The sequence below is a fragment of the Rattus norvegicus genome, chromosome 7 (genome assembly GCF_036323735.1).
Source record: "Rattus norvegicus strain BN/NHsdMcwi chromosome 7, GRCr8, whole genome shotgun sequence".
NCBI lineage: Eukaryota > Metazoa > Chordata > Mammalia > Rodentia > Muridae > Rattus > Rattus norvegicus.
In genome coordinates this window covers 120333938-120344122 of record NC_086025.1, presented here as the reverse complement: position 1 = coordinate 120344122, position 10185 = coordinate 120333938, and positions in this window count along the sequence as shown.

The window sequence follows — 10185 nt, the reverse complement described above, 5'->3', positions numbered from 1 at the left end:
CTACACAGAACTCTGTTTCTTCATGGGGTAATCAGAAGGAGCTTTTAAAATAATGTGATACTGGGGGATGGAAATATTTCTGTGGTTAGAGCACTGGCTGCTTTTGCAGAGGACATGGGTTCAATACCCAGAACCAACTTGGTGGCTCACAACTGCTGTAACTTCAGGTCCAGGGGACCCAATTCCTTCTTCTGGCCTCCTCTGGCACTGTACGCATAGCATGCATACCACATACATGCAGGTGTGCATAGACATGCATACAATAAGTAAGTCTTAAAATAATGTACTGAAATTAACACCTGGACATGAGGAGTTACTCATGAAATTCCCATGTGACCTAAAAGGAGTTCCAGGAGTGAGGAGTGTGCAAAAAGAATGTCCTTGGGCATAGCATACTTCTTATCTAGGAGCTGGGCTTTGCATGGAGGTACTGGGGAGGAGGGATGGGGCTGTCCCATCCCTTCTGGTATTTCCAGACCCAGGATGGCCATCTCTGCAGGTTGTACGGTGCAGGGGTACACCCAGTGAAGGCAGGCAAAAGGGCTAGCCTGGGATCAGCTCTGTGTACAACAGCTTCGAGTTGCCAGAGGAAAAGCAGGAGCTGGCATGGAGAGGAAGCCACCTCCTGCACTGGGGGACGCGTCTTTCTAGGCTGGGTTTTGGGGCAGTGTGTCCTACTGTGTGAAAGATAACAGTCATTGAGATCAAATTCTGCCTTGAGTAAATGGACATGGGGAAAGTGGAGACTTTCCCTTATTAGGGGTGACAGCAGGAAGTGATTGCTGCCTTGGACCTTAGAGGTCAGGCTTCTTAACTGGCTCTGCCCCACCTACAAACAGAGTCAGGATTCTTTATGTAAATAGGAAGAGTAAGCTGGGCAAGTGAAGAAACCAGGAGCTCATTATCCACTTTGCAGGTATGGGGGTCAAAGTGCACATTCCTAAAGTAGAGATCTTTTCTACGGGCTCCCCTCAGCTTTGCTTTGTAGGGATGAAGATACTCAGGCAGACCCTGAGCCCTCTCTTCCAGAGCCACCAGCTTAGGGCCTATGACCTTGAAAGAGTGGGTGTAGTTTCCTTTTAAGGAACTCTCCCCTGAGATTTCCCATCTACACTTAAATCCCCATGGGCATGGACTTGTACCCAAAGAGAAACCTGATTTTTTTTTTTTTTTTATGGCAGATGTGACCACAAGGTCAACTTAAACCTGAGTGTCTAACCCCACAGGAGCATACCAAAGGATTAAAAAAAGAAGTTGCATAAAGGGAGCTAAATCTGAAGTTCCAAACAGGAGACTCAAACTGTTTCATCTACAACAAGGAAGAAAGAGACAAGTTACCTAAGGGAAGGCTAGGGCCCTGGGGAGAGTCAGGTCACTGGTTGATGTGTCTTGGATGCCGGACCAGGTGATGGCCAGGCTGGCGCTCTTTATGAACAATTCTCCACTCAGGAGAAAGTGGGCTGCCAATGGGGTTTGCTTCCCTGCAGAGTGCTTACCTATTTCAGCCTTCTCTAAAGTCCACCACTTTCTTCTCTGGAGGAAAAGCATTTGTAAATTAAAGATGGCTACCGGGTACAGCAAGGTAATGACAAAGTCCACAGGCTGATGGAGTGCCACACACAAAGGAGTCCTTAAAGACACAAATCTGAGATCATGGTGTCAGCGAGGCTGTGCTTCCTCTCCAAACACATTCTAACAGGAAGCTCCTGCCCAAATCTCCCTGTTCATGGCCTAAGAAACTGTCTTAGTTGCTTTCTTGTTGCTGTGAGGAGACACCATGATCAAGGCACCAATAGAAGAAAGCATTTAATTGGGGGTCCTGCTTACAGTTTCAGAGAGTGAGTCCATGACTATCATGGTGGGCAGCACAACAGCAGGCAGGCAGGCCCAGAACTGGGGTAGTAGTTGAGAGCAGAGAGCTTACATGTTTAGAGGACAAGCATGACACGGACTTTTTAAACCTCAAAGTCGACCCCAGTGACATCACTCCTCCAAAAGCAGAGCACAGCCTTTAATCCTTCTGAAACAGTTCTACTACCAATCATTGAACAAGCGTTGGGGCCATTGTTATTCAGACCACTGCAGGCTTTGGCACGCCCTTTTTTGCTTGTCTGTAAGTTGTGCTGTATTTTCTGTTTCTCTCTTCTCTGTGTTTCATACATGTGTGAGCTGTTGTGCTGAGGACACCTCGATGTCTCAAGAGGGTCTCACTTCAATATCTGTTCTACTTTTTAAAAACTTTCATACATGTATATAATTGTACACTAAGCGTATTTCCTCTCTCCTTCTTGATTTCCCTTTTCCTGCTTCCCTTTCCTGTGAGTTCTTTTGTCCTACCAGTTTTTCTTCTTTTTGGTGTCAGATAGATGATAGATAGATATGATTTTATGTATCTATAAAATCTAGTGTCTTAGTCACTATTTCTCTGAAAAGACACCATGACCAAGGCAAATGTTGTGAAAGAAAGCATTTAATTGGGGCTGGCTTACAGTTTCAGAGATTCAGTCCATGATTTTCATGGTGAAGAACATGGCGGCATGTGGGCAGACATGGTAGCTGAGAGTTCTAGGACCAGATCCAAATGCAGTAGGGGGAGAGAGAGAAGAGAGAGAGAGAGAGAAAGAAAGAGAGAGAGACAGACAGGCAGAGACAGAGAGACAGAGAGAGACAGAGAGACAGAGACAGAGGCAGAGACAGACAGAGAGACAGAGACAGAGAGACAGAGACAGAGACACAGAGAGAGACAGAGACAGAGAGACAGAGACAGAGAGACAGACAGAGACAGACAGAGACAGACAGAGACAGAGACAGAGAAAGGGAGAGGAGAAAGGGAGAGTAGGAGAGGCAGAGCCACTGGACCTAGCTTAGGCTTCTGAAACGGCAAAGCCCACTCTCAGTGATGTGTCTCCTCCAACAAGGCCACACCTCTTAATCCTTTCAAATAGTGTCACTCCCTGGTAACTAAGCATTCAAATATATGAGCCTATGGGGGGCATTCTCACTCAACCCCACCTTCAGGAACCACAATGAGAGACACTGGCTTAATGCGCGTATCTCAGAGTCATATCCTCTTTCCTGCAAATGACACAACTTCATTTTTCTTTGTGGCTGAAAAAAAATCCACTGTGCATGTATACCACATTTTCTTTATTTATGTCTCTGTTAATAGACACCTGGGTTGGTCTGGTCCCATAAGACAGCTATTGTGAATAGCGTCTCAATAAACACTGGCATGCAGGTGTCTTACGGAGGTCTTGGAGGCATTTGGGTGGATACCCAGATATAGTGTGACTGGGTCATGTGTTAGAACTATTTTCAGTTTTTTTTTAGAAACATCCATACCAATTTTGGCTGGGATATTTCACCAGTTTATTTTGATATTTTTAAAGTATATATTTTATGTGTATGAGTGCTTTGTCTGCTCTGTGTAAGTGCCCCATGTGTATGCAAGAGAGTGTTGAAGTCCCTAGAACTGTAATTAGGGACAGTTCTGAGTCACCATTTGGATGCTGGGAACCAGACCCATGTCCTCTTCAAGAACAATAAGCATTCTTAAGTACTGAGCCATCTCTCTAGGTGTGTGTGTGTGTGTGTGTGTGTGTGTGTGTGTGTGTGTGTGTGTGTGTGTGTGTGTGTAAGGGTGCCAGATCCTCTGGAACTGGTTACAGACAGCTCTGAGCTGCCATGTATGTCAGGAGATAAACCTGGATCCCTAGAAGAGAAACCAGTTCTCTTAACCACTGAGCTGCCTCTCCAGCCCCCTAATCACAGTCATAAAGATCTCTTCAAAGTTCACATAGTTTATGAAGTCAGGACCCTCTGCTTATAGTGAGAACCATTCAATCCACTGTGTCTGGGAACAGCTAGGGGCCGAATGATATCCTATAACACAAACCTAGTACCTGGGCACCAAATGCCTTGTATCTTTCATTAAAATGGCACTGGATGGGAGAAGCCCTTCAGTGTGTGGTCAGGGTGAGCAGGTGTGTTAAGCATCAGATCCTTCATCTGCTTTGGACGATGTACTTGATCAGCTCAGTGCCCACGATCTCCACGCCCACTCTACAGCCTAAGCCCCTTGGCGCTTAGCTACTGACCGGTACGGCTGGGTGCCAGCTTTTCCTTCTCTACCTCAGCAGGTAGCTCATTCTCAGGTGAGGGAACGTTGAGCATCAGAGGCAGGAGCTTCTCTATCCAGATTCCCAGAGCTCATGCTTCCAGTTCACATGCTGGGTATTGGTCAACAGCGACCGGTGTACAGTGCTGCTGTTGGGTGTTTGCTCAGAGGACCGTGCTATGAACAGGTACAGCATAAGCTAAGAGTGGAATTTATCCAGAGCAAAGGTTAACTATTTAGGGGGAAGAATCAGACTTTTTAAGAAAGAAGAAAAAATGATTATTTTCCTTGTTACTTATTTAAGTACACTAACTTAGTTAAGTCTTTCTGATATCCCCTTGAAGGGTACCTGTATGTTTTATGCACGGGGGGGGGTGGGTCTGACCCACAGGAAAAGACTGCAATCTGCTTACCAAGCCTCTCTCCTGCACCACCGTGGAATACATGCCCTGTCGCTGTCGCTGCCTGTACCCTCAGTGGCTGTGTGTGTGTTTGTTTATGTGTGCATGCATTTGTCTATATCTATGTATATATGTGTGTATGCATACGTGTGTGTGTGTGTGTGTGTGTGTGTGTGTGTGTGCATCTGGAATTTCAGGGCTCAGTAGTCATTTCCCAGTAAATTACCACAGTGAAAGAGTATTTCGTTGTTGTAATAAAATAGATTGGAGTTACATGTGCTCATCATGGAATTTAGCATCAGCAGCTCTGAAAGCTGCCACAACACAGAAAATATCCAGAGGCTTAGAAATAGAAATTAAATTTTAAAAATCATCCTGCTTGATGGAAAGGGGGCTCTTTTCATGTGAAGCTTCAGGTGATCTCACGATTAAGATCATTTGTAAATTACATCTATTCTCCCAGATCAAGGTACCGATTTGAGATGCAGACAGACATAGGTATTGGAATTGTGCAAAAGCCACAAAGCCAGGTTAGAATTCTTGCGAAATTCCACCAGTTATAAGGTAAGCCAGGGGAGACAGTGGCTCACCTTTATAAGATTTTCATTTGAAGGAGTTTTGTTTTGTTTTTTGTTTTGTTTTGTTTTGTTTTGTTTTGTTTTGTTTTGCCATGCTTTGGAGGGAGAAGAAGCCAGCAGCCATGTGTGAGGTCTCAGGAGGAGCTGTGGCCACTGCTACTACAGGTGGGTGGTCAGGGATGTTTGGCAGGGGCTAGGTGACACTATCCACCGAGGTTTAGGACAGGTGGGAGGAGATACAATATTGTTAAGAGCACACTTTTCCAGGCGGGAGATAGTAGTGCCCAGCAATTGTGTCCTAAGGCAAGTTGAAAAGGAACAAACTATGTGTGTGTTTTGTCCCAGGATTCAAGGGAAGCCGGGTAGGGCTGGCAGTATGGTCACTTCCCAGAGCTAAAGGTGAGTAGAGTGTAAAACTACACGCAACAGTTCCCAGTCTTCCTGATACCGTGACTCTTAAATGCAGTTCCTCATGTTGTGGTGACCATTAATCATAAAGTTATTTTCCTTGCTACTTCTTATAACTTCAATTTTGCTACTGTTATGAATCAGAATGTAAGCATCTGATGTGCAGGATATCTGATAAGTGACCTTTGTGAAGGGGTCATATGACCCCCAAAGGATCACAACCCACAGGTCAAAAACTTCTACTTTAAAGCAAATTATTTAAGACACACTTGTAATCCCAGCATATAGGGCAGGAGCAGGAAGATCTCACATTTGAGGGCCAGTTGGGTTACATTGTGAATCCTAGGCCATCCATGTTTCCATAACAAGACCCTGTCTTAAAAACTAAACTAAATAGGGATGGAGAAATGGTCAGTGGTTAAGAGCACTGACTGCTCTTCTGGAGGTCCTGAGTTAAATTCCCAGTAACCACATGGTGGCTCACAACCATCTGTATGAGATCTGGTGCCCCCTTCTAGTGTGTCTGAAGACAGCTACAGTGAACTCATATAGAAAAACAAAACAAAACAAAACAAAACAACAATAACAAAAAACCCCAGTAAACCAAATAAGACAACCCCTTCACTAAAGCCCTTTAGTATCCAAAGGAAATTGTATCCTTACTCTAAACAGAAGACCAGCTTTATGTAACCTAGATCATGACTGTGACTAAGTTGATAAATTACTTGCTTAGTATGTCCAAAGCCCTGAGTTTGAATTCAGAACCAAATAAACTGGGCATGATGGCACAAAACTAAACTTTCAGTCTTTAGGAGGTAAGGTAGGAGGATCAGAAGTTTAAGTTTATTCTTTTCTATAGATGATTTGAAAGCTAGCCTGGCGTGCTGGCTAGTCTTATGTTAACTTGACACAAGAACTAGAGTTATCTGAAGGAAGGAACCTCAACTGAGAAGATGCCTCCACAAGATCTTGGTGTAAGACATTTTTTTTTAAATTAGTGATTGATGGGGGAGGGCCCAGCCCACTGTGGGTGGTGCCATCCCTGGGCTGATTCTGGGTCCTATAAGAAAGGTTAAGCAAGCCAATAAGCAGCACAGTTCTCTAGCCTCTGCATCAATTCCCGCCTTCAGGTTCTGGGCTGCTTGAATGCCCTGTTTGAATTCCTATCCTGATTTCCTTCAGTGATGAACAGTGATGTGGAAGTGTAAGACAATTAACCCTTTCCTCTCTTAAAAAAGTTACATTTGAAATCAATCTGTGATTTCACAAGGTCATCACACTGCACTAAACAAGCCAGATTTTGGAGAACAACCACACACATAGATGCACGCGCGCACACACACACACACACACACACACACACACACACACACACAGAGATCCATTCACACACAGTCACATGCACACACATAAATCCATGCACACATATAAACACATGTGCACACACATACACATAGTTCCATGCACATGTGGGCATACACACACATCTAAAGATGCATCATTCACCAATGCACACATAGACACATGTGCATAGGCATATATGTGCACACACATATGACATACAGTGGAGGGGAAACTTTTTGGGACAGGAAGAGTCCTATAGAAAGCAAGGAACAGGAGATGGGGTGGGAAAGACCGTGGCCAAAGTTCACTATACCTTTGGATAGCTGAAACCCACCATTTTTGAACAATAATTATACAGTGATACAAAAAGTATTTTTAAAATGATCAAGCATCCACAACTGTTGATATGCTCAGACTGGGGACCAGAGATATGTCCTAGGGCTCACAGACTGGAGGAGGAGTGCTTGGTGACATCACATCAACAGGGAGATCTTCTTCATAGCAAAAATGGGCAAGAAAAAAGTTAAGCCTTCCAGGAGCAACTGGCATCATTTTCAATTGAAGTGGGGGTGCTCAAAGTATGGATTTCATTGACTTAATGATGAATTTGCAGTCAGAAACTGGTACAACAGCCAAGATGCTACTAATAAGGCCTTGCTCATTATTACCTACAGGAAAAAAATACCATTCCACAAATACCAGTTTGCAGTGTGCTAGTTCCTGCTGCCAACTCCGTGTCACTCTTGTTCCATGACATAGAAGGAAACACTTTCAAAAGAGGGCTTTATGAGAAATGTTGGCACTCTCTGCTTTTGAATGAAAGAGCCTCTCATTTGCCCTTTTCATAGGCCTGGTAAAATACACATTGGACCTGAACTTGGGGTTCCTTAAAAGTAAGATTCCTGGATGCTCTGCAAAGAAATAGAGGAATAGCATTTTAACAAGAAGTACAGTAAGAAGGAGTTTGGCAAAGGTGGGGGGGGAGATAGAGAGATGGTCCAGTGGTTAAGAGTGTGCACTGGAGTGATTCTGGATTAATATTTTTGAGGTGTGTGGGTGTCCCCATCCCTCAACTGGGGCTGTGCCTATCCACTAGATATGGTCTTTACACGTTCTGTCTTCCCTTCATTAAGTATTTCAGCTAATGCCCTCCCTGTTGGATCTTGGGAACCTTCTGGGTCCCTGGCATCTGGGACTTTCTAGTGGCTACCCCCAGTTCCCCTTACCCCACTGATACTCTCCTCCTTTCAAATTCCTAACCCTCTGTACTTCTCCCCCATCTCCTCCAAAATCTGAACCTCCCCCCTTTTTCCTCCTCTCTCCCTCGAAGATCTTTCTCTCCCTCTACTTCCCAAGATTATTTTCTTCCCCCTCTGAGTAGGACTGTAGCATCTACATAGGCTTTGGTGTGGTCTTCTCTCTTCTTGGGTTTCATATGGTCTGTGAGTTGTATCGTGGGTATTCCGAGCTTCCTTTCTGCTAATATCCACTTATCACTGAGTACATACCTTATGTGGTTTTTGTGACTGGGTTACCTCACTCAGGATGATATTTTCAAGTTCCACTTATTTGACTGCAATTTTTCATGAAGCCATTGTTTTTAATAGCTGAGTAGCACTCCATTGTTTAAATGTACCACATTTTCTGTATCCACTCCTCTGTTAAGGGACATCTGGGTTGTGCTGCCTCACCTGGAGAATCCATCCCATCTGCAGACACCAAACTCAGACACTATTGCTGATGCCAAGAAGTGCTTGCTGACAGGAGCCTGGTATAGCTGTTCCCTGAGAGGCTCTGCCAAAGCCTGACCAATACAGATGTGGATGCATAGAGCCAAATATCAGACTGAGCATGGGAACCCCAATGGAGAAGTTGGGCAAGGACTAAAGGAGCTGAAAGGTTTTGCCACCCCATAGGAAGAACAACAATATTAACCAACCAGACACCCAAAGCTCCCAGGGACTAAACCACCAACCAGAGTTGCACATGGGGGAACCCATGGCTCCAGCTGATTATGTAGCAGTGATGCCTTATCAAGCATCACTGGGAGGGAAGCCCTTGGTCCTGTGGAGGTTCAATGGTCCAGGGTAGGGGAATGCTAGGGCACTGAGGCAGGAGTGGGTGCACGGGGTGGGGGGGCACCCTCATAAAGGCAGGGGGAGGGGAGGAGATAAGGGTTTGTGGAGGGGAAACTGGGAAGAGGGATAACATTTGAAATGTCAATAAATAAAATAACCAATTTTAAAAGAAAATTACCACAACTCAGAAGACAAGAAGAAGAAGAAGAAGAAGAAGAAGAAGAAGAAGAAGAAGAAGAAGAAGAAGAAGAAGAAGAAGAGGAGGAGGAGGAGGAGGAGGAGGAGGAGGAGGAGGAGGAGGAGGAGGAGGAGGAGGAGGAGGAGGAGGAAGAGGAGGAGGAGGAGGAGGAGGAGGAGGAAGAGGAGGAAGAGGAAGAGGAAGAGGAAGAGGAAGGAGAAGGAGAAGGAGAAGAAGAAGAAGAAGAAGAAAAATACTGCTCTAACACGCATGTTAGGTGGCTCACTACCACCTGCAACTCCAATGTTCTCTTGTCTCTATGGTCATCTATATTCAAATACGCACACGTATTTATTTTTTTTAATTTACAGAACAAAGACAGTGCATGCCTTTTACATTCTGAACACTTTGGGCATCTGTATTCAATGTGCACTCCCATAATTACTTTGTTAATTTACATTCTGGACACTTTGTTTATGAGCCTGGAGACCCAGCTACCTGAGAGTCTCCTGACACCCCGCCTCAGGATCCTTCTTCCATCCTTTGAAATAAGGATTAAGAGATCCTGCGCAGAGCTGTCTCCATCTGTGTCCTGGAAAACTCCGGGCCCTGTGTGCTTTCCTTCATATGCAGCTACTCTTCAAAACCGCGTGGGCTCGGTGTGGGTGGGCTTAGAAGACGTGAAGCCATCTTGATGCATGAGGGTCTCAATCACCCTCACAAAGATAGAAGGAGACACAGCACAGAGACGGTCCCTCTGAGGATGCCTCTGGCTTTCACTGCTGCAAGCACGGTGTGTGACCCACAGCTGGGTATTGTTTGTTCTATTCCTTATATAAGTCCATAACAGCTTTCAAGGGGTAAGATCTGCGGGATGCATCAAAGATCCATTTTTAATTCGGAGTAGGTTGGAGAAATAAAACTTACTTTTTATTTTTAAGAGAGAGAGAGAGAGAGAGAGAGAGAGAGAGAGAGAGAGAGAGAGAGAGAGAGAAATCTATGAGGAGGTTTTGGAAGGAGACCAGTTTAATAAACATAGTTCTAAGTAAATAGCATAAAGAATTCATGAAACTGGTGCTCG